The sequence below is a fragment of the Gopherus evgoodei genome, chromosome 14 (genome assembly GCF_007399415.2).
Source record: "Gopherus evgoodei ecotype Sinaloan lineage chromosome 14, rGopEvg1_v1.p, whole genome shotgun sequence".
NCBI classification, from domain to species: domain Eukaryota; kingdom Metazoa; phylum Chordata; order Testudines; family Testudinidae; genus Gopherus; species Gopherus evgoodei.
In genome coordinates this window covers 5897903-5921264 of record NC_044335.1, presented here as the reverse complement: position 1 = coordinate 5921264, position 23362 = coordinate 5897903, and the positions used below count along the sequence as shown (strand labels likewise).

General features: G+C 44.9%; 1 protein-coding gene across 1 annotated transcript in view; it reads right to left on the bottom strand.

Moving 5' to 3' along the window:
• Positions 1-23362, bottom strand: part of MYT1 (myelin transcription factor 1) — a 111475-nt gene that overhangs the window by 63892 nt on the left and 24221 nt on the right. Inside the window, exon 2 of the mRNA XM_030533658.1 lies at positions 8173-8273. The gene's annotated coding sequence lies outside the window, so the exon portion shown is untranslated. The remainder of the gene's footprint in view (positions 1-8172; positions 8274-23362) is intronic.

The window sequence follows — 23362 nt, the reverse complement described above, 5'->3', positions numbered from 1 at the left end:
TAAGCACTGCTAGTGCCAGAAATTGGTACCCTCATACACAGTATATGCAACGTACTTATGCTCCTAATCACTCAGAAAGCCAGTCACCAATTAACCCATTCTTGTTAGCAAACTCAGAAGATAGGCCATGTATTAAGTCACCATGGAGACTGAACTACCAACCCTCTCTTTGAGATGGAAGGAGTATGCACTGCGGCCCATATTTTCAAACAACCTTTTGCATAAAGTGCAGGAGGGACTTCTGGGTCTTTGCTCTTTTGCAGACACACAGTGGCTTCAGTTCTCAAAGGAGAACACACACATCACTGACACAGGATGAAAAATAGACCAGAATTCTGAATGGCCAGGGCTGGAGCATGCACAAAGTGTCTGGGTGCAAATGCATCCCACTGGGACTTGGAAGAGAGGTTTGGCAAACCACCCAGCTTTCCTGCCCACATACAGCACCGTTGGCACCACTGCTTTTGCAGCTACTACAAGAAACAACAGTATAGAGCTTGGAATGACCATCACATGACCACATGTGGAAAAGGCAGAGGGATATTGACAGTTTGACCTACTGGTGTTGCAAGTACTGGAATGAGGAAGTATTTAATGGGCTGGCTGGATCAGCTGGCTTTGCAATGTATCCTTTTCACATTTTCTCATGGATAAGACCCTCCATTTCTTGATAAGAGCTTTACATGGCTACAGCACTGGGGAACTCATCAAAATAGGATAAATAGACTTTTTGAGCTCTTCAGTAAGATTTGCTGTGGGCATTGGGGGCAGTAATGAGTTAGGGTGTGGCTTGCATTAACAATCCCATATGTCAACTACCTACCTATTTAACATGTTTTGTCAAGTGGAGTTAAAACTTTCTAAATTCTGTATATTCTAGCCCAATATTTTAAATTAGACACATACTATTGTGGAGTAACATGGTTTCAAATCCTAGGGGAGCAGTGGAATTGTGCAAGTAACAGATTTTCGGTGCTGTAGCTGCACCAAAAATAACCAAACAAAAAGTAACTGTGGGTCAACTCACAATGACTATTTTATTTGCAAAACGACAGTCAAAAAGTCCAACAAAACAGTCCATTCAAAATGAACCATTTAGTTTAGGGAGGGATTACTTTCAGATTATGCAAAATTCAAAACAAAAAGGGCATTTGGAATCAAAATAGCAAAACATTTCATTTAGAAATGGTCAAAATGAAAAAATTTGATTCTTTTTTGAAATGTTTAATTCCCCCCCCATGCCCTTCCCCCCCCCCCAAAACAATTTGGCGACTTGGTGAAATGTTTTGATCAATCTGAATATGCATTATTTAGTGAAAAAAAAGATGTCTTACAAATGTCAGCCAGTCCTCGTCAGTGCTAGCATTGGCTTGGAAGGAGAATTCTCTTGCTCTCTTCTCCATCTGTAAAACCCACCAGTATTTTCATATCATTGGTTTCTCTCTGCTCAAGTCAGATAAAAACATCACCTTCTGACTTCCAATTCTAGCTTACAAGCATGAACTTGATATATTCCTCTGCTTTATACTGGGGATGCAACACACGTGAGACTTAACGTATGTGGGGGAAGGAGACATAGCCGCATGGCATGTGCCTTTCCCCTGAGCCCATGAAAGCCCCTTTAAATGGTTACTGGATTCTCAGGGGGCCTGTTGGTGGAGTGCTGAAAGGAGAGAGCCTCTATATGGCACACTGCCCTCCTAATTTGATGGATTTCCAATAGCACGCTCAGATGGAGGCTAATAGTTCTGGAAGACATAAACGCACAGACATGCACTTTTGAAACGGTGGGCCTGTCTGAAATAAAGTTCTGCCCATACCCAGAGCCCATTAAGCAGCGTGGAACGAGAGTCATGCAAACACAAACATCTGTCAGGTTTTTAAAGATCATTAGACTAGAAAATAAACCGTTTTTTCTTGGGTGACATTTCCCAGCAAGGTGCAAAAAGACAAGGAAGTGTTCTCCTTTGAGCCCTCTTATACCTTTCTCTGGTGGCTTAAGCTGACGGTGCCAACTGTGAACATCCTGATATCTCAGTGTTGTCAGGCTCACGTGCATGAGGCTTATACGAAACCACTGTCCTTTAGTTTTTGCCTCGTCAATGAGAAGTCTTCTAGACAGATCATTTTAACATGAAATTTCAGGTCATATAGAGCATGTTGACAGTCCTGGAGACTGACAGGGTATTTCCATTTGGTTTCTCACTAGTGTTCTAAATAACCCAGCTGGAAAGCTACCCAGATTTGTATTATTATTATTTTAACTTAAACTGAAAAAACAGAACCATCTCCCTTGCCCCTCGATGAAAACTGCTGGGCATTTCCCTGCACTGCAACAATCTTTTATGCTGGATCTCTGTAATGATGTAACACGGCTCTGATGATCTGAATACTGCACTACACTAAAGAACTACAGAATGCTAACCCCACAGTATTAGCTCAATAGCGTATTCATAATACTACAAGGACTCTACAAAACTAGCTACCTACCTTCGAATTTTATAGGGACACCTATTATCATAATATACGAGCAACTTCCATGTAAAATCAACACCAATAGCAAAGTCCCTAGTGGATTTACTATCCCAGTGCTATGTGACAGTACAGCCTTGTGGATAGGGTACTGGGACCGGATGTCAAAGAAACCTGGGCTCTCTCCCAAACTCTGCCATTCACTGACTGTCTGTGTAACTTTGAGTAAGTCACTTCTCCTCTGTTTCCCCTTCCATCCTGGGTCTATTCAGTCTGCAAACTTTTAGGGGTAGGACCTATCCCTTACTATGTGTTTATACAGAGCCTAGAACAACAAACCCCTTGGCACTTCCCTAAGCTGAATAATGCTAATAACATCTTAATATTATAGGATCAAATCACGAGGCCCTAACTCAGATAAACTTGGGAGTTTTGCTTGAGTGAGGTACAAATCAAAACTGATAGTAAACAAACACATACATTAGTACTATACGAGTATAATAATTAAAACACTACTCTAGTGCTATAATAATAATGATACAATATAGATCTGAAGCTTAATTTGATGAAATATTTATGGGTTTGTTTTGTTTTTTTTAAACACCCATATTTCTCTTCCAATGAAACAGCCACCAAATGTTTGTTGATGCTAACAGAAGTATTAAACACGATTTGAACTTGTTTAAGCTCATGCTCCATCTCTTGTTCTTTAAGATATCCACGTGTGACTGCCTTTGTACACCTCTCAACCACTCATGGGCTGGAGCCCCGTCGTCGTTTTGACAGCTTTATGCAAATATATCATTAAGGGCCATGCTGAAATTCCCCAAGGTCAGCGTTAATACTTTATGTATATTCCAGCGCTCTGCAGAGCTTGGAAGGAATAAACCCACTTAGAAAGCACTCATTTCGACAAAGAGGGGTGGGGATTCTGAACGGAATAGTGATTTTAAATGGAAAGAAAAAGCAAAACACAAAACAATGTTCCCATGACTGTTCATTCGTAGGTATATACAAATTCCACTGACAAAGACCTAGGTCTCATCTACAGACAGAAAAGGAAGTTTTCACTTTAGTTTTTAAAAAAAATAACTGAAACTAGCCTAGCAAAAGCTGAGAAGGAAAATGATACAAGAAACATCATGTTTCTCCAGCAACACGGACTGAATAATAATTCTTGGTCCGAAGTTTTCAGTTCTTCCCCCGTCCCTACCCCAAAAGGCCATTTGGCAGTTCCCTCAAAGAGGAGGCAGTAATATTACACCCAACTTTAACCCAGCTGTGGAGGGGAGCAAGGGGGAGTAAGTAGCCTCACCCGATCAGGTGTTACATATCTCAAGTCTTCAGTGCAGCGAACCCCTGTGCAGCTGCTGTTCCCCACTGTGCCTCCCTAAGCATGTGGGTGGGGTGGGCAAGTCCCTTCACTCCTCCACGTGAGCAGTGGAACAGCCTGGAGATGAGAGAGCTGCATCTCCGCAGTAAGCAGTGCGATATTCCCCACGTCTCCACCTGGACAGGAGCGCTCTGGAGAAGCCGTGCTTCCCACACCCTGCCTGCCAGGGTCATGCAGATTGCCCGCTACTCCATCCCCAGGCCACAATCCAGCCCTCGGTAAGCCAGCACAGATCCTATATAGGAAGGAGAGAGCCAGGCTGCTTTCTCACTTAAGTGCCACATCCTCCAGGAGAGTCCTTAGAAGATTAAATCACTGATCAACCCACACAAGTGGTTAATAGATTGACGCTTTTACATTACATAAGTCATTACAATTGGGCTAAGATAATTTATTAGTTCCAAAACATTGCTAGATAGGGGGATGGTTTAATTAGCACCTTCATTAAGCTCTATTAACGTATCGCCTGCTCCTTCAAAAGCAACCGGCACTAGTGTGCACATGTCCCCGCCCGGCCCAAGAGGTGGCACTATCACAGGGCCCCAGGCCAGCACAAATCCCCTCCAAGAGCAGGCATATGCTCCTTTGAAGATCTGGGCCTGTCTCCCAAAGTAGGTTGAATGGAGGAGAGCAAGCTTGGTTGTGCAGATAACTAACACACGCAGCATCTGGCAGGAAGAGCTCTTGGGGCAGCTCAGCACCAGGCACCATCAAGCCCTTATTATTTGCCTCCTGATGTTTTCAGTGTGAGTCAACTAGAACAGGGATAGCTAGAGAGTCAGTTATCTACCCTATGGCTTTCTGACTGCTGGGGAATTAGCTCTGCATCTGAGAATCAACAACGCACCTGGAACAAGTGTGCAACCACCAGGATAAGGCTCAAGGGACCCGATTCTGATTTCACTTTTGTCCTCCCCACCCCCACACCAGGGATCACTCCTTTCCCTTCAATGCAGTTACCCCTGGTCCAAGTGAGATCGAAAGGTGGCCCAGTGACGTTACATCAACCAAAAGTTTAAAGATCAGACTCTAATAACCGTCCTTCCCACTCCCCCAAAAGTATTTTTTCCAGCAAACATTCCAGGAAATGAAAATGACTTTGGCACCATGGGCCCACTGTAACTTTTAATTAAAAGGGGGAAAAAGTGTGTGTGTGGGGAAATTAGCTTAAAGCCCCCTCTACTTTTAAAAAGCAGAATGTATCTCCAAGCCTGCACATCAGCCCTGTAGCTCCCAGCTGTTATTTTGTAACCACACTCAGAGGTTGGTTTCCCCCCTCCCTCTTCTTCCCCTCTTGAGTCCTCCCTGCTGCTTGATTTAAATCCTCCTGACATTCCACCATTGTGAGTCTCCTTCGCAGCTGAATAAACTAGCAGTTGCTTTTTGCTCCCTTGCTGCTTTAGAGAAAGGACACCCCACGTGGATTTCTCCGGCTTCAAGTCTTGGGAGGATTTCTCCTTGACATCTCTATGTGTAAGATTGCAGCTCATACCAACCCCCAAATTAAAAATTACAGCTGGATAACAAACATTCTAATGAAGCTGTTCTGTCAATTTTCATCTGCTAAAACTTACGGCACAAATGAAACATTTACCAAATGCTAATGCTTTGTAGCAAGGGCAGAACATGAGGGAAAACAGACCAGAAAAGCTGCTACATGGCATCACATCTGACATAGCCAGAGCTGTATCATCTGCATTCACAGGGCTGACATTTAGGCACTAGGCCAAGGTAATTTCTTATGTGGTAGCTTAGGTTTACATATTGTTTCCTACTGAAAGTGCTACAACGTGCAATCCAAAACACTTCATCCTCCCAGGGCTCTGAGTGGTTTAGGATGTACAAATAAGTCTCTCATCCTTAAAAGGGAAACAGCAGTTCTTCAACATCATTGTTTTCAAGCTCTGTAATAAGCTGGCATTTTCATAAGGTCCCCCCCACTCCCATATAGTACAAGCTCAGGAAATTGTCACAGTGCTGCTGCATGTCCCTCCCCAAAATGCCACCAGGTTTAGTGCCAGGAGGTTATGCCAAAGTATGGGTTCTGACGGGTCTATTCATGTAATCTCTATCAGCCATCATCCACACAAACTTCCTGCTATTCAGTACTCTGTTCACCTGGCATTCAAGATCGTAAAAGGATTAAGAGGTAGGGAAGGGGAGAAGGAGAGAGATTATTTTCCCTATGCAGTGCCAGGGCCCAGGACAATTATGAACTGTGGTTTCCAGACTGATGGGCTCACCTGGATCTGTTTAAAGAGTAACTCTACCCATCACTCTTCTGATATCTCATTTCAAACCTGTAAAAACCCACCACACAACACATTGTCCTTCTCCGCTGCACCGTTCTATGGACTACAAATCACAACCAAACCTCAAAAAAAGATATATATATAAACACATACATGAAATCTAACACTTTATCCCAGTCCAAACTATGATATCCTACTGGGCTTCCATAAGGTTTATGTAGCTGTGTAACAGTATATGGATACTTCATTGCATTGATTGTGCAGAGATATATCTTTAAAAATGTTCCTAACCCGACTTCAGAGGTGTGATATATAGGGGAAAGCTGTCTGAAAAGCTGGCAATCCTTTTAGTAAAGGTTATCTTAGATTTAATAATATAAGAACAGAACCTGCAAACTGTTGCTTAGGGGAGCAGTTCTTACCAATGCAAGGATTGGTCCAATGATCAGGGGCTTGCAGGATCAGGTCCAAATTTGCACAGGTATGTGCCTACGTGTGTCCAGGCCCAACCTGTGCACACACACACACACACACAGTGTAACCGTTCACAGACATGGGTAGGTCAGCAAATACAGTCCTCAAAGGGACTGCTCCATGCAACAAAAAATAAGTCCCCTCTCAGGAGGCTGCAAACTTGCTGTTTTAGTTTACTGCATCACAGGAAGGATGATTAAGTAGGAAGTGAAATGACTCTGTTCCATAATACTCTGGGTAAACCCATTAACCCTATCATGACCACTTCCTGACCTGCCTGTGAACCTTTGAAGTTGTGGGGTTGTATTTTTAAAATATCTACCAGTTGTCAGTCCTCAGTCAAACTCCTGAGTCCTAATCCCAGTGCTAAGACTTATCCTGTGGCCATGGGCAAATCCCTTCACCTTTCCACCTCGTTTTCCCTGTTGGCAAAATGGAGATAAACAACACACCACAACTAGGGTGTTGTGACAATCAGTGAATATTTGCCTTGCAAATGCTGAATGATTAGTATTATTAGGAATATTTTTTTTAATCCTTGTTTTAGTCACACACCACAATCTTATTAAATCCAAAGAAAGTGCTTATCTGGCAGGTCCAGTATCAAAGTCATAATGAACTCGTTTTAAATATAGCAACGTCTGCTTACTCTGCTTTCTCAGGGCATGAGCATTCCGGACAGCACTTGCCATTAGCTCACAATTTGCTAAGCAGAGAAAGTTTTTCTGCAGATAGGTTTAATTTTCGATCTGGGAGAAATAAATGAACATCAGTTACAGGGTGATTTCTCAGCTATTCGAATGGACTGATAGTCCATCACATGATGATGTTTTGTTATCAAGACAATTCTTGGTAGGGCCAAAGAGAAAGCAGGAAGTCTCATTTGTATAGTGAGCAGCTCAGTTTTATGTTGAATTAAAGCTTTTGAATCTGCCATGAGTTTTGACACTGTTTCACAGGGTCACAGCTGCGACGCTTTTCCCTAAAAGAGCTGCTGTGTTGAGAACATCAGAGTTGCTTTCCTCTCCCTCATACCTCTAACAGGCCGGGTTCATGAATGAATGACCCATTTATCTCCTTCTAAAGCTTTGAGGTTTCACCTGGTGTACAAGGGGCTTCTTCCAATGAGCCTGTGTCTTAGAGAAAGAGCCTTTTTAATCAGAGATGGGCCTTACCCAGATCTCCATACCCAAGCATACCCAAACGATGGGTTGTGGGGAAGGAAAGGATTGAAAAAATTCCAGACATGGATCTGGATCCAAATTTTACAGCTGGAAGGCTTTTCTCCTTTTATACCTGGTGTCTGGGGTTCATGATGGGTAGGCACTTCTGCTAATTTCTGCTTCAGAGACAATTCACTTTGGGTTCTGTCTGCACCAGTAGAACCCACAGCCTCCATAGAGCCTAAAACAGTGCATGGGCCTTTGTGCAGGGTGTGTGTGTTTCATCTTTTTATGCTGCAGGGAAGATCAGGTAATACGATTCTCTAATGGTGCCGTCTACAGTCCCACAAAGCAAGGGGAATAGGACTTCTAGGCTGCTTTGCTGCTAGGCTCTGGCAAGGTTGCCCTGCCTGCTCACCTTGATGTGTCTGCTGTGTAGGCTTTTTGCTGTCTCACAACTGCTGAGCTTTTCTCCACGCGTCCACCTTTGATTCAGCAGCTCGCCCCGGAACTCATTTTCTGAAGGGTTAAGAGAAATACAGTGTCAGGAAACAAAACCAGTCCTGTGGCCACTGGCCACACCACTTCAGCAGAGCCATCAGGACTGAGAAAGAGGAACTGTAGTTATTATTTGTATGGTGGTAGCGCCTTGGAGCCCAGTCACTGGACTGGGACCCCAATGTGCTTGGTGCTGTACTTTTCTAGAACATAAAGATGGCTCCTCCCCTTAAGGGCTTACATGCTACTGGCTTCTAGCACCAAGACACTACCTGCATCCTCTTGGCACTCGACAGTGGGAATGACATCCCAGAACTGGCAAAGCAGAATTTCCTTCCCTGTGACTACAGCTTGACACATGGTAGAGAGAGAGAACCAACAAACAGCTAGACAACTGTAAACCAGCCTACTACAATTGCCTCAGCATTTCGCTGCACAGGCACAAAGACAGGAAAAAAACAAATTATGTTTACCACCAACAAATAATTTTCCTTGTGTTGGGTTGTTGGGCAAAGAGGATGTTGGAAATGGTGTTTTACATGCTGCTATTCCCTGGTGACACGTTTCATTGTATACATTAGGCCCACCTCTTAACTTGAAGGTTTCTTGTTGGGTTTGTTGCTGTCACTGGTCTCGCATTCATAAAAAGTTTTGATCGAGCATTTATCCTCCTCCAAAGCATTATGGTTAATTGCTAAGACTTGGCCCCTCAGGGCGAGATCAGTCCAATCATGGAGCAACCCCGGTACACAAGGATCATCCCCAACCTGCATGGAGGGAGGGGGGTGGCCTAGCACGGCTCAGTCCCTCCACCCTCTGAATCCACAGAGACCTTGGTGGGCCTGGTGTTAGTGCCAGGGGAGAGGGTGGAGATCGGGTGGATACATGTAGCCTTGTAGAGCTTGGTCAGAAGAGATAATACTGCCTGGGAATGTCTGATCCTTGCCATCGAGCCCACCACAACTGGGAGCCAACACCAGGAGGCGGTCACCGGCAGTGCTGGAGTGGCAGCCTAGATGCATGCCAGGGCTAGTACAGAGGCACAGAGCATCCAGGCAGATGGCCTTGGTTTCTAAGGATACAGGAAGAGCTACTGGGTTTGTGGGTGGGCCCTGGGGCCTTCTCTTATAGCATAGGGGCAACTCCTCCCCTAGCAGGGCAGTGGAGGGAGATGTTCTGCAAGGGGGTCCTCATGGAGATTTGCTGGCCTAGAGTCCGCCATCCCTTTCCACAATGAAACCCCTGGGAGATCAGCCCTAACTTCTTAATCTGGTAAAATGCTCATTGACATCAAAGGGAGTTTGGCACGAATGAAGATTGAGTAAGGACATCAAGATATGGTCCTAAGGATGGTCCATCAGGTCCAGAAATATAAGAACTCCCAGCCCGGAGCCTGGAGCCAAACTTGGACTAAACTTTGACTGTTCTGAAATTCAGCCTTTATGTTTCCAGGATTTGGGGGGGGGGGGGATTTTGGTACCGTTCTGCTGTAGCTTCCAAGCTGGGACCAGTCCACCCAACTCCAGGGGAACATTCTCACAGCATTTCAAGTGATCAAAAGTAGGGCAGGTCTGAAAATAAGCACATTTTTCGCCAAAGGTTTGGTGAAAAAAATGACCCTGATTTGTAGTGGGCGTGACGTGATTCAAATTCAGGAGTTTTCAACCAACTCTGCTAGAAAGCACAGGAGATAAACCAGTCTCATGAGAGGTCAGCCCCGTCTCACAGGCCAGAGGCTCTTGAGGGAAAATTTGGCATATTTAAACTCAAACTCAAAACTGAGCATTTGAGGTTCATCCATTCGTAGCAATTAGAGAAGACTAGCTGCGGAATTAGATGTACTATTATTTCTATTGCAGTCACACCTGGAGACCTCAGTCAGGAACAGGAGCCCATTGTGCCAGGTGCTGTACAAAACACAGAACAAAAAGATGGTCCCTGCCTCAGAGTTTATAACCTAGGTAAAGAGCACTCTGCTTCTACTCATCTCTTCAGTGGTGAATTCCACCTGTGCAAACCAACGTTAAGGATGGGAAATGGTACTTCCCACATCAAGCTGGGAAACGTAATGATGCCTTCCAGGGTGGGGCTGCTGACAAAACGCCAACCAAAGGGTCTGTGGTATGGCTGAACCTCTGATTTCCTCTCTATGGTCTTTGAGTTCCTTCTGCCAATCCCTTTCCCCACTAATATGGATCCCGCTGAATTTTAATCCTTCACAAACATTCACACATCCGAGCAGAGAACGAGCCCATCCGCTGGACAATGCAAAGAGCCATGTGGCATCCCTATTCTCACCCCAGGTTTCCATGACAACTGTCTTTTACAAGACCAGCACTTCGGGAGCGGGTCATTAAACCAACCCACGCTAAAAATACAAAACCAGGGCTTTCAAAGGGAAGGCTCCTGCAGACGCAGCCACTTTGGAGCGAGGGAAGACCGAGCCCACTAGCTGAAGGGAGGCTGGCTGACAGCCTCCTGCTTGAATAAGGGAGGACCGGACTTACTACTGACTCCTGCATCACCTTTAGAAGAAAGAGATCTTCCCACACCCATCTAGGGCGACCAGATAGCATGTATAAAAAAATAGGGACGGGGCTGGGGGGTAATAGGTGCCTATATAAGAAAAAGCCCCCAAAATTGGGACTGTCCCTGTAAAATCGGGACATCTGGTCACCTTACACCCACCTAGCATCAGCCTCCTGGCACTTGCAGGCATGCTGGAAAAAGGGAACCCCAGCCCCCCACCCTGCTGACATACCCGCTCACCCAGAGGCACTGCACTCCTAGAACTGGGGGGGCCTCAATACCTGAACCATGGCCCTGCCCCCTGCTCTTCCACTTCCCTAGGAGGGCCCATTGGTCTCACCCCTACCCAAGCTGAGGTTCCCCCCAGCTTTACTCAGGCTGGTACATCGATGTCCCCTGCATGTTAGCACTCGAGCAGGAGGGGGCTTCATGAGGCTTCTCCCCATTCACCAGCCCAGTCGACCAGTGCTGGCCACCATTTGCCCCCCCCCATTTCCATTTAGCTTAGTCCCTTTGCTTTCTCCTTGTTTCACCCCCATTTTAGAGTGGATTTGGTTCTTATGAGGGACTCACAGCATTGACTAGAGGCGGGGACAGCACAGCTCCATGTAAACCTTCCCCACACATGGCTGTGCCATGCCATATCTCCCAGTTCGGGCCTGCAGCACCCATAATATTCCATCCCTGGCTCACAACCCTGCCACTAAACCTCAGTCGGGACCTGCTATTGCTTTGCTAGTCCAGTCCTGGACCAGTCATTACCAGTTCTTTTCAGTCCTGAGCTGCAAGAGCTGCTACTATTGGAGTCATAACCTGCACTTGTAATGCCATCCAGAGTGATATCATAGCTGACGCTGGACTGGGCAGGAAAGCAGTGATTGAAACATACTATTGGAAGCCTCAAGTCCACTGGGAAATGGGAGTGTGTAATTATTCCAGAACACCCAGTATCAAAGATCCTGATATAAAAGCAAGGATCAAACGGACAAAGGGCACTAGACCACAAACAGCACAATTCAACCTCCTTTTCCGTTTGTTGACAGCAGCAACATTTTTTTGTAATGCTGTTATATACCCAGTGAAATAACCCTTCGTCTGCCTTTCCCCAATACAAAGAAAATTAATAAAAGGCATTTTACCATGTTCCATTACATCTGGGCTTCGCACATCCTTGGTTTCTGAACTCGAAGGTCTGAGAGCTTTCTAAAGAAAAGCAGGTAGCCCCGTGGATGGCACTGGGATGCACTTGATCTCCGTTCTATGCCTGGCTCTGCTACATGACTGTGGGTACCTCACTTCCCTTATCTGTTAAATGGGTATTGCTACTTCTTTTCCTTAAAGTTCTATGGATGAAAAGTGCTAGGTAAGAACTAGTTATAACTATTATATGCATTTTAACTTGGAAAAATATCAGGGGGTACCTGAAATCTGAGTAAGAGGGGCAATTTCTTGGATGTTTTTCCTTCATCTATTCTAACTTTGAATATAGGGTATGGCTACACTTTGAGCTGGAAATGTCAATTTCAGCTCACGGAGACATAAATTCCAGCTCATGGAGACATTCCTGCACTAGCTCCAATCATGCCAGAGCGCTAAAACCAGAACATAGTTGCAGCAGGATGAGTTATGGGAGGGGCTAATTGTACCCAGTATGTAGAGTCCGAGACGCTAGGTATGTATGCAGGGCAGCCAGCCCTCCACCACTCTGTTTTTAGCGCACTAACCTGATTGCAGCTTTAGTTCAATTCCCATATCCAGCCTGAAGTGTAGATATACCCATAGATTCTGTGGGCCATGACTCCAACTGGTGTAAATTGAAGTTGTTCCATTGAAATTGATGGATCTACACCCCTTCACGCCAACTGAGGATCTGCTCCTATGTGCAAGCTGCAGCATCAGTTTATTAGGCTGCCTTCCTTTCCCTGTATTAAGTTATACCTTGTCACAATCAGATCAGAAGGGATGCCCCCAGATTTTGGCCTCAGGGCCCTGAACGTTACAGCTCACCTTGGCAAACTGTGGTTGCTTTGGGCAATTCTGCTACTATCCTTCCCCTTGAATCTTTAACTGTGGTTCCCTATGGTATTTCACACTGAATAATTTACTGCCCGTTTTCCAAGCCTTGCTCCATTTATCTCCCACCAATGTAAGAGGAATTACAAAAGAAGAAACCTGCAGATTAAAAGGAGGAAATGTGCCACATGGAGAAGCCCTCCACTCCATACTTGAGTTCAATCCTCTCTAGGTGTTTACAGCCTCGGGAAGAGCTCATGGGATATGTCGCATTTACTATTGCCATGGTGTGTTTCCACGTTTTCTAGGCTTGATTATGTCTATTATTGGGGGAAAGTTTAAGTGACATCGGGGGCAGTTGGTGCCAATCCTCTACTGAAAGTCAATGGGAGTTGGTCATCTAATTCCCATTTGTGTCTCTGAAAGTCACCCTGATTATTATAGTATCAGAGGGGTAGCCCTGTTAGTCTGGATCTGTAAAAGCAGGAAAGAGTCCTGTAGCACCTTATAGACTAACAGACGTATTGGAGCATGAGCTTTCGTGGGTGAATACCCACTTCATCGGATACATCCAATGAAGTGGGTATTCACCCATGAAAGCTCATGCTCAAATAGGTCTGTTAATCTATAAAGTGCCACAGGACTCTTTCCTGATTATTACAGTAGCCCCTAGAAGTCCCAACTGAGTTTGGAATACTGGATATTAGAATACTGAGGAAATATCTGAGCCCTTAGCAATTATCTTTGAAAAGTCATGGAAGCCAGACTGAAAAAGGGGAAATCTAGTGCCCATCTATAAAAAAGGAAATAAGGACAACCCGAGGAATTACAGACCAGCCAGCTTAACTTCTGTACCCAGAAAAATAATGGAGCAAATGATTAAGCAGTCAATTTGCAAACACCTAGACGATAATAAGGTAATAAGTGACAGTCAGCATGGATTTATCAAAAACATGTTGTGTCAAACCAACCTGATAGCTTTCTTTGACAGGGTAACAAGCCTTGTGGTTTGGGGGGGGGGGAAGCTGCAGATGTGGTATATCTTAACTTTAATAAAGTTTTTGATACTGTCTCGCAAGATCTTCTCATAAACAAACTAGGGAAATGCAACCTAGATAGAGCTACAATAGGGTGGGTGCAAAACTGGTTGGAAAACCATTCCCAGAGAGTAGTTATCAGTGGTTCACAGTCATGCTGGAAGGGCATAACAAGTGGGGTCCCACAGGGATCAGTTCTGGGTCAGTTTCTGTTCAATATCTTCATCAATGATTTAGATAATGGCATAAAGAGTACACTTATAAAGTTTGCAGATGATACCAAGCTGGGAGGGGTTGCAAGTGCTTTGAATGATAGGATTAAAATTCAAAATGATCTGGACAAACTGGAGAAGTGGTCTGAAATAAATAGGATGAAATTCAATAGAGACAAATGCAAAGTATTCTACTTAGGAAGGAACAATCAGTAGCACACATACAAAATGGGCAATGACTGCCTAGGAAGGAGTACAGTGGAAAGGGATCTGGGGGTCATAGTGGATCACAAGCTAAATATGAGTCAACAGTGTAACGCTGTTGTAAAAAAAGTGAACATCATTCTGGGATGTATTAGCAGGAGTGTTGTAAGCAAGACACAAGAAGTAATTCTTCCACTCTACTCCATGCTGATTATGCCTCAACTGGAGTATTGTGTCCAGTTCTGGGTGCCACATTTCAGGAAGGATGTGGACAAATTGGAGAGAATCCACAGAAGAGTGACAAAAATGATTAAAGTTCTAAAAAACATGACCTATGAGAGAAAATTGAAAAGTTTGGGTTTGTTTAGTCTGGAAAAGAGAAGACTGAGGGACGACATTATAACGATTTTCAAGTACGTAAAAGTTTGTTACAAGGAGGAGGGAGAAAAATTGTCCTGAGGATAGGACAAGGAGCAATGGGCTTAAATTGCAGCAAAAACTTCCTAACTGTCAAGGTAGCGATGCACTGGAATAAATTGGTGAGGGAGGCTATAGAATCTCCATCACTGGAGATTTTTAAGAGCAGGTTAGACAAACACCTGTCAGGGATGGTCTAGATAATACTTTGTCCTGCCATGAGTGCAGAGGACTGGACTAGATGACCTCTCGAGGTCCCTTCCAGTGTTATGATTCTATGAAAAGAGGAGCAAAGAAAGAGAGATGGCACAAGTAGGGTGAAAATGGAGCAACAAGTGGAAAAGACACAGTGGGACAGTGGAGGGAAAGGGATGGATATATAAAAACAAAGGCAAAAGTTAAATGAAAACTAAATGCTGGTCATACACCATATACAGGGCACCCAAATGTCTCAGCCTATCTCAGAGGAGCTGTGTGTCCTCCTCCACCTGACTCAGATTTCCCTTTAAACCACAAATACACGTTTTAAACTAACAATCACTCTTGGGGAAAATGGGCTTAAATTACAGAAAAAAAAAGGTTCATGGACTCAAGATGTCTTTGCAACCCCTATACGTGGCTTGAGGGGTTTGCAAAAGCCTCAGACTTATGAGTCAGACGTCCTTAAGGAGGAAAAAGCATAGCTCCCACCCCCAACGGGCCTGCTTTGTTCACGTGTCCAAGTTGTAGGGTAGAAATGACACAGCTGTCACCCTAGGCAACTGCCTGGGTCAATCTGACCACCTGCTGCCACAATTCCCATCCACTGGCCAGTTACTGACACGTACAGGTGACTCTATCTTCACCTCCTTATACTCTTGGCCATGCCATGTGATCTAACAGTAGCAGGGAAGGGAACGGGGCAATGTGTGTTAGGAAAACACAGACACTCTGACAGCCAGAAAGGTTTTGCTGGAGAGCTGCTTGTCACAATGAGTTCACTACACTCCAGCCATCTCCTTGTCCTGAATTTAGTTAGCAGGGATAACCTTGTTAACACATTCATCGAATTTCCTGTATCCCTACTGCTGATATGCATACTCCCCAGAGGGCAGCAGCTTGCACCGTCCCTCACCCCCAAACCCTGGATTCAGCAGAATCACAACTCACATGGTTACAGTTGCAAGGTGTGGAAGGAGGTTCCTCCTACACCTAGCAAATTTCCCAGAGAGGCAGCTGTTTACAGTCTGCGGAACTATGAGCTCCAGAGATTGTCTGAGGCTAGGGTGAGTTGGAATCAGATTCAATGTCTGTGCTTTATGACCTTCCTCCCACTTCGCAGCAGCGCTGATCTCTATCAAGTTCCTTTTAAATCAGATGGACTCCCCCTTATTTTTTAAAAAGCCCAGCATTATTCCATCATGGTCCAACCCACTGCTGTGCCCCTACCTGAAGCGTTTTAACAGGGAGTGTTGTGCATGCATAGCCAAGGGCAGAATTTGGCCTACAGTATTTTGAACCATGGCCATAGAAATGTTTTGGGGGTGTTTTTGTTAAATAAAATACAGAATAAATTTCACCCAGGAATTCATCAGCTAATCCAGTTCCCTGAGATGTCCCTGAAAGTTAAACAGTAAAACTTCCCCTCTAAAAGAAGGTATTTTTATTTCATTCAGCATTTCAGGAAAAAAACAAAAAAACAAAAAAAAAACAAACTTAGAATAAGCCCATAGTCTAGGCTGCAGTGAACCAAGCATGCTGAAAAGCTGTGCAGAGAACTCCATGAAACCCTGCATTGAGTTTCTAGTTCAAAATGGACTAAGGCTGGGTTGATTTTTATAGCACACGTCTCCCTGGGGAAGCAGGAAGTGCTGAGCTGACGAAGTTAATTGCCAAATGGCATAGAGATTCTGTAATGTACAGAATTGCCCACTGAGAAATGATCTGACATGTTACCCAAACCATTTAAAGGACTGATTTGGAGAGGTGCTGAGCTCACACAATTCCAAATGAAATCAGTGGCTCTTGTGGGTACTTAGCACCATTGCTAGACCATGGATGGGGGAACTGCATAATAGCCAGATTCTTATCTGCAACTCATAGGACTAATTTCCCCATCTCTGCTTTGTGCTGCCTTAGGTCATCTATCGTGTAGGGCGAGGTTCTCCTTGTGTTCCCTTAAGAGCAGTATGCATCACCACAAGATGTGTTTTCCTCCCGGCCTGGGCTCATTTTCAAACCCTGGATCTTGGCACCTCCAAAAGACTTCGAAGAAGTTCAGACCTTAACCCCAACTTCACAGCTTGGGCTCCTCTCTATTTTATAGAAATACATACCCTGTGATCACACAACATACTGCATCGTGCCAAAAAAAACACTTCTGTTTTGCTGTGGCATCATGGCTCCACTTTTCCTCCCAATCTCGCTAGCTCTTCTAAATCTTTGTCTGGATCTACATAAGCAATGAAGCCTTGCAGGGGAAAGTGGAGAGAACAAGTGAGACAGCAAGGATTTGTAGCTCCCTAATTTACAGCACCTACTCAGCCCAGTTTTGAGAAGTGCAACATGCTTGCAATGGAAACCAAATTAAACAAACCTTGCCTGGCTTGGGGCATTCTTAGAGAGTCAAAACTGGTCCCAGATTCATGGAAACAGCTGGGAACCTTTGGAAGGAACCTTGGGTAGATGCATGGGATCTTGGCCAAACCCTGCAAAATTCGGGCACCCATTGGGAAACCAGGTGCATCTCAGTAGGTTCATCAGCCTGTTCTAGTGCATGTCACTAACACAGAGAAAACATGGGCACTGCAGTGCATTCTTCTCTCTATGCTCCACACATCAGTGGTGTATCAGAGTATCCTACCAAAGCCAGTATACAACTTGCTGTGGGGCTCCGCTCGAGCTTTCAGAAGCAGAGACGCTGTGATGTGTTTGTGCATTGCAGAGCTATATACAGCAACTCCTTACTTAAAGTTGTCCTGGTTAACATTGTCTCGTTGTTACATTGCTGATTAATTAGGGAACATGCTCGTTTAAAGTTGTGCAATGCTCCCTTCTAATGTCGTTTGGCAGCTGCCTGCTTTGTCCACTGCTTGCAGGAAGAGCAGCCTGTTGCAGCTAGCTGGTGGGGGCTTGGAACCAGGGTGGACCAGCAGCCCCCCCATCCCATCAGCTTCCTGCTCCCCTAAGTTCCCTGTGCTGCAGCCGCCCAGCAGGCTGCCAATTGCCAGCAGTTCAGTTGTCCCTCCCCACACGGCCATGTGCTGCTCCTGCCTTGGAGCTGCTCCCCGAGCCTCCTGCTTGCTGAGCAGGGGAGCAGGGACGAGGGGAGCTAATGTCAGGATGTCCTCCTCCCCCATGCTCCTGCCCCCAGATTACCCCATCTCCATAGGGTTGAGTAGGGACAGGACAGGGCTCAGGAGGGAGGCAGCTTGCTGGCTGTAGCTGCTGTCTCAAATTCCTGAGTTTTTTTTAAAGGCAATGTATTTAGAGTGGGGTCAGCGTACTTAAAGGGGCAATGCACATCTCTCTCTCTCTCACACACAGGGTGTGTGCCTCTCTTTCCTCTCCCTCCATTTGTGCTGCCTTGTAGAGTGTGAGGCTATGTTAACAACGTGTTAACTCTTGAGGGCTCAGCCGAGTGCTAGTTCAGCATTTAGCAGTAAGGCAGTCCCTGGGAAATATCCCACCCTCTGGCTTCACCCCCTCAGTCAGGATTCATAATCATCATTGCTGTGTACAGTATTAAATTGTTTGTTCAAAACTTATACTGTGTGTGTGTATATATTAGTTTTGTCCGGTGAAAAAAATTTCCCTGGAACCTAACTCCCCCCTTTTTACATTAATTCTTATGGGGAAATTGGATTTGCTTAACATCGTTCCACTCAGTCACATTTTTTCAAGAACATAACGACAATGTTAAGTGAGGAGTTACTATACAGTGTGGCAATCGGAAAATGCCTCTCTGGTTACTAGGTGAAGCATCCCTTTTACCTTCTCTCTGGAGATGTAGGATGCATTCCCTCAGCTCCCCTCAAGGGCTGCCAACCAGTGCAGAGAGGGATGAGGTGGCTCTGGACTCCATCCAGACAGCCACACAACACCCTCAGTCTGGTGTGGAGCGCACCTGGGTGAACTATTCATCCCTTGCATTACAAACACCTGTTGCTCCGCTCACCCATACTCCGTGCAGCCCTAAGCATTCACAAAATGATAGTTGGATGCTCCCCAGACTCATGAGTGGGATTTTTAAGCCATAGAATAAAACACGAGCTGCTTCTTATTTGCCTTCTGGTTTTTGAAACTTTGGAACAGACCCAGGTTACATTTTCAACCTTTTCTCTACAACCACAAGGTCGAGAAACTTACTATTTTTTAAATGACAGTCGAGACAGTCATATGTTCACATGACTCCAAGAGCTGAGGCTTTGAGAAAAGTCAATATGAGTCCCCAGTAAAAAGTCACAAGCATTGGCAAGACTGCACACTGGTTCTACGCCAGTCTAACTCCACCAACTTCAATGGAATTGCTCCGCATTTACACTGGGGGTCGGCTCCTCAACTGAAAGCTCCAGAATCCCCTCTGCTCCTTGTGTGGAAGCATATGGCAAAGTCCTAGTCCCATTTGCCCCCTCTGTACATATCTGCACCGGGGAAGCTGCCATAGGTATAGCAAGCATTAAAAAGTTTTCATGTTTCAAAATGCAAAAGGTTTGATTTGTCCACAACAACATATTAAACTAACCAAGCAGGATGGGATCTCATGTGTGATCCCTCGCAGGGCATCAAGTGTCCACATTGCCTGGGTCACAAACTATATCACACTTTTGGGAGGGTTTTTTGCTTTGTTTTTAAAAACAAGGTGGCCACCACAGACAGGCTTGGAAATACCAATCGCAATGAAAGGCTTTACTTCCAGATATGTGTAGCAGCCCCTCTGGAAATGGAGCTTCCTTTTAAGGGTGTTATAAAAGGCATTACTAATACGTTAAGGGGAAAATGTTGTAAGGCACCGTTATAAAGCAAATTATATCACAGCCTTTCTTAAGGCATGATTTTAAGTTACTGTATACATGGGCTAAGTGTGGTTTAATAAATGATAGACAGACAACTCCTTAAAGGCAAAGGGTTACTGCTACTTCTACACATTTTATGTCAAAGTAAAGTGCAATGTCCTGTGAGGTAGATAAGTATCACCCATCTATCCTAGGATTTTATACTGCCACCCATCACCGTAGCATCTGACAATTCTCTGCTCCAGCCCACTATTTACAGTTGTGGAAAGGGAGGCAGGAATTTTAAGTGACTTGACCAAGACCACAGAGAGAGAGTCACCGGTTTAGAAATCAGGCATTCCTGACTCCCAGTTACCATGTCTCTCCTCGCTGATACAGAGTCATCAGTCCCGTAAAAATTCAACGAGCATCCAGAAAAGAAACGGGAGTGGAAGGAAAACCTTTTCAAAATGAGAGCTCTTCCTGCTGAATCCAGGGGTAAGACCAGCAAGCCTGCAATTCCATGTGCAACTAATGACACCCTGCCCAACTCCAGTCAGCACAGGGACAACCTGTACTTCATGGCACCACAGCGTTGGCACCAGGCTACCTTTTTTTGTTTTTTAAGTATGCATCAAGCTTCTTTTATTCCCACAGGCACAAGAAAAAAATAAAATGAAGGAAGAGGATGAGATTTTTCCACAAGACTACTCAAGAATGCTGTTGTGGCAAAGGGAGACCCTATGGTTGCATGACTTGGAATGTCCTGAGGGTTTATTTAATGCTTCAGCCAAGCCAGTCACACCTCAGTCTGGAAAATTCAGGCTGTATTCTCACACTACACACATCAGGGCATGGCCAAGGATCGGAAGCTGGAGTGAGGCGAATTAAGGCCTCCTTCCCAAAGCTGATCTAGAAGCACTATGAAGGCTACGTTGGGGAACTCATAAAATGGGAGTGGACTAGGTATGTCTCAAGACAAATTGAACCTCATTTTGGGTGTAAAAAATTCTCTAAGCAGCGTATTAATTTTGTTTGCTTCACTTAGAGCCTGATCCAGAGTCCACTGAACTCAGCAGTAGCCTTTCCTTTCAAGTCAGTGGGCTCTGGATTAGGCCTTTTTTTAACATGCAGCCTGTGTGCCCTTTATGGAAAGGATACGTGCATAAAGGTTCCCAGAGTCTACCATACAGGTGCTCCGGACACTCTTCTTTGGTAATGGGCATGAAGGAGAGGGAGTCATTTTGCATTTAGTGACAATGTACTCACTCAAATCCCTCCAGCATTGTCATGCAGACAAAACAAAACCACCACCAAAAACCACCACCCGCTATCGTACTCCACACCAGAGGCAGCTGCATTACAGTGGTGGTTGATTCCTTTATTTGTGTAATAAACTGCATACACACGCACTGCACGATTACTAGGGGATTACTAAGAGCAATCCTGGTTGTTTCCTTTGCAATCAACCAATGCAGATTTCTTTTGAAAATCCTCGAGTTATTAATGCACCTTCCTCATATTTTATAAAGAGGCGTGTTAAATGTTGTGAAAAGGTTGCCACAAAGGAAAGTGACAGGGCTTCTCCTCACTGCCCTTTACAACCAGGTGGAGGCTGGTTCTCAGTAGCATAAGATCCAGCTACCTGGAGAACATTATTAACCAGAATTTGTTTTCCTGTGTGGTCAAAGCCATGGTGTAGTGAGGGCTTTTGCTCCTGCAAGCATCACTAAAGATCCTTTCATCACTGATTTAAGGCTGCTGTCTGTTGGATCCTAACTGCACAACTGAACCTCTCTTGTATAGTCGACAGGACATAGCACAATGAAACCCAGCCTGAAATGTGACTACATTTCTCCATGTTCCTGCTTAATCCCCACATGCAAGGAACACAGATTTGCTTGAACTGATATATTGTGAGTGCATGTATCAGTTTAGCCTTCAAGAATGCTGTAGAAAAGCTGCTCTGCATCAGGGTGTTTTTTCAAGAGAGCTGAATTAAAACCTCTCTTGGTTTCAAAATCAACAGAGATTGCTGTTCCAGGCTACCTTAGCCATTCTTCCATTCATGGCTCAGCGAATGTAGGTTTAACACCCTTTCAAGCTCCACATTTCCCATTCAATGTGACTATCATCCTGTGTACTGCAGAAAAGCAGTGCCCAGTGCTTAGAATTTAGCTTCCCAAACATGCATTTAATTGAAGATTTTATACAGGATGCTAACTATATATTGCCCGGTTAATGACCAATCATTAAAACACTAATTGAAGTTAAACAGCCATGTAATAGATACAGATCTCTTACTTTATCAGTAAATATGATTTAAGAAATAGATTAGAGAGAGATGTATAGATGGAAGGGCTAGTGGTTCTAGATTTCTGCTGATTCTTCCATGTGTTCATCGACTAGGCTCTTCTTCAGACAGGCCGAAGATAATTGTTTAGGAGAAGCTGAGTCTTGGTAGCTCTTTGTACACTCCAAGGCCTAGGAAATCCCAAGGAGCTGACAGTCTAAATACACAAAACAGAAAACGGGTGGGAGAAAGGAAGGGATTATCATCCCCACTTTACAGACTGGGGGACTGAGGCACAAAGAGATTAAGTGATTTGCCTAAAATCACACAAAGAGTCTGTGAGCTGGGCAATGGATCCAGATCAGAGCTGTAACTGTGAGACAATCCTTCATCTCTTTCTGTGAGTGAGGTACTGCCCCTTTCTCCAGTGGCCAGGTGGGGACAAACCAGAAGACATTGTAGCTCTAAAAGCCCATGCAGGTCCCACTCTCCCAGAATACAGGTCCCCAGCCCAGGCTGGTGTCTGTGTTGTGGAGCACCGTGTGTGAAGCTCAGACTCAGAAGTTTGAGGTTTGTTGGGGCTCCCCTGTGCTTCCGGGAATGCCCTTACAGCGTGGCTCTCCAGTATACATTACCTGTGGACAGCCATGTGTGGGGCACTTCCCCACGATGCACAGCTGACACTTAGATACAAGCTCATCTCTTTTGCATACAATATTTGTGCCACATCTCAAAACCTTTTTTTTTGACCAGTAAATCTCATTGAAGCAATTAGGCAAATGACTTTCACATTGACAAGAAATACAGACACTGCTTACAAGAAACATAGTTCAGAGGTCACAGGACAACCTCCCCACCCCAAACCTCTACACCAAAGCACCTCTGTCCTGGGCACTGACTCTCCCAGCTCGGTCAGTGTTCATTATACCTGATCTGACACATCTTGCCACCACAGTCCTGGGCCCTTATGCAGCCTGCCAATGCACCTGAGCACGATCCTTACCCTCCCCGCTACTTCATACCCAGCATCTCCTATGCCCTTGGTGAATTATGCAAAACTGTGTCATAGTCAAATGTCCATTAAGGACCAAGGCGAGACAAACAAAATCATTTCACTTGTGGCCTTAAGTTGTGAGCGCGTTCCTCCAAAGATGGAATAGTGTTACGTTAACCCACCACCTAACCCCATGCTCAGACTTTTCCAGGGATTCAAAGCTGGTGAAATCTGTGAATATTTCCCTTCCCCTCTTCCCCATGGGAAGGAAAGGTTTGCAATTTCAGTAGGGTCAGATTTTTTCACTCTCTCTGCATCGAACGTATGCTCCCAGCGTAGCTTGCATTGCTAACAACTCAGCAATCAGCTCAGCATAAGTATGGCTCAGAGGTGTTTACTGCTGACAGCTGGGTATAATCCAGTGCAGCTCTGCAGGCA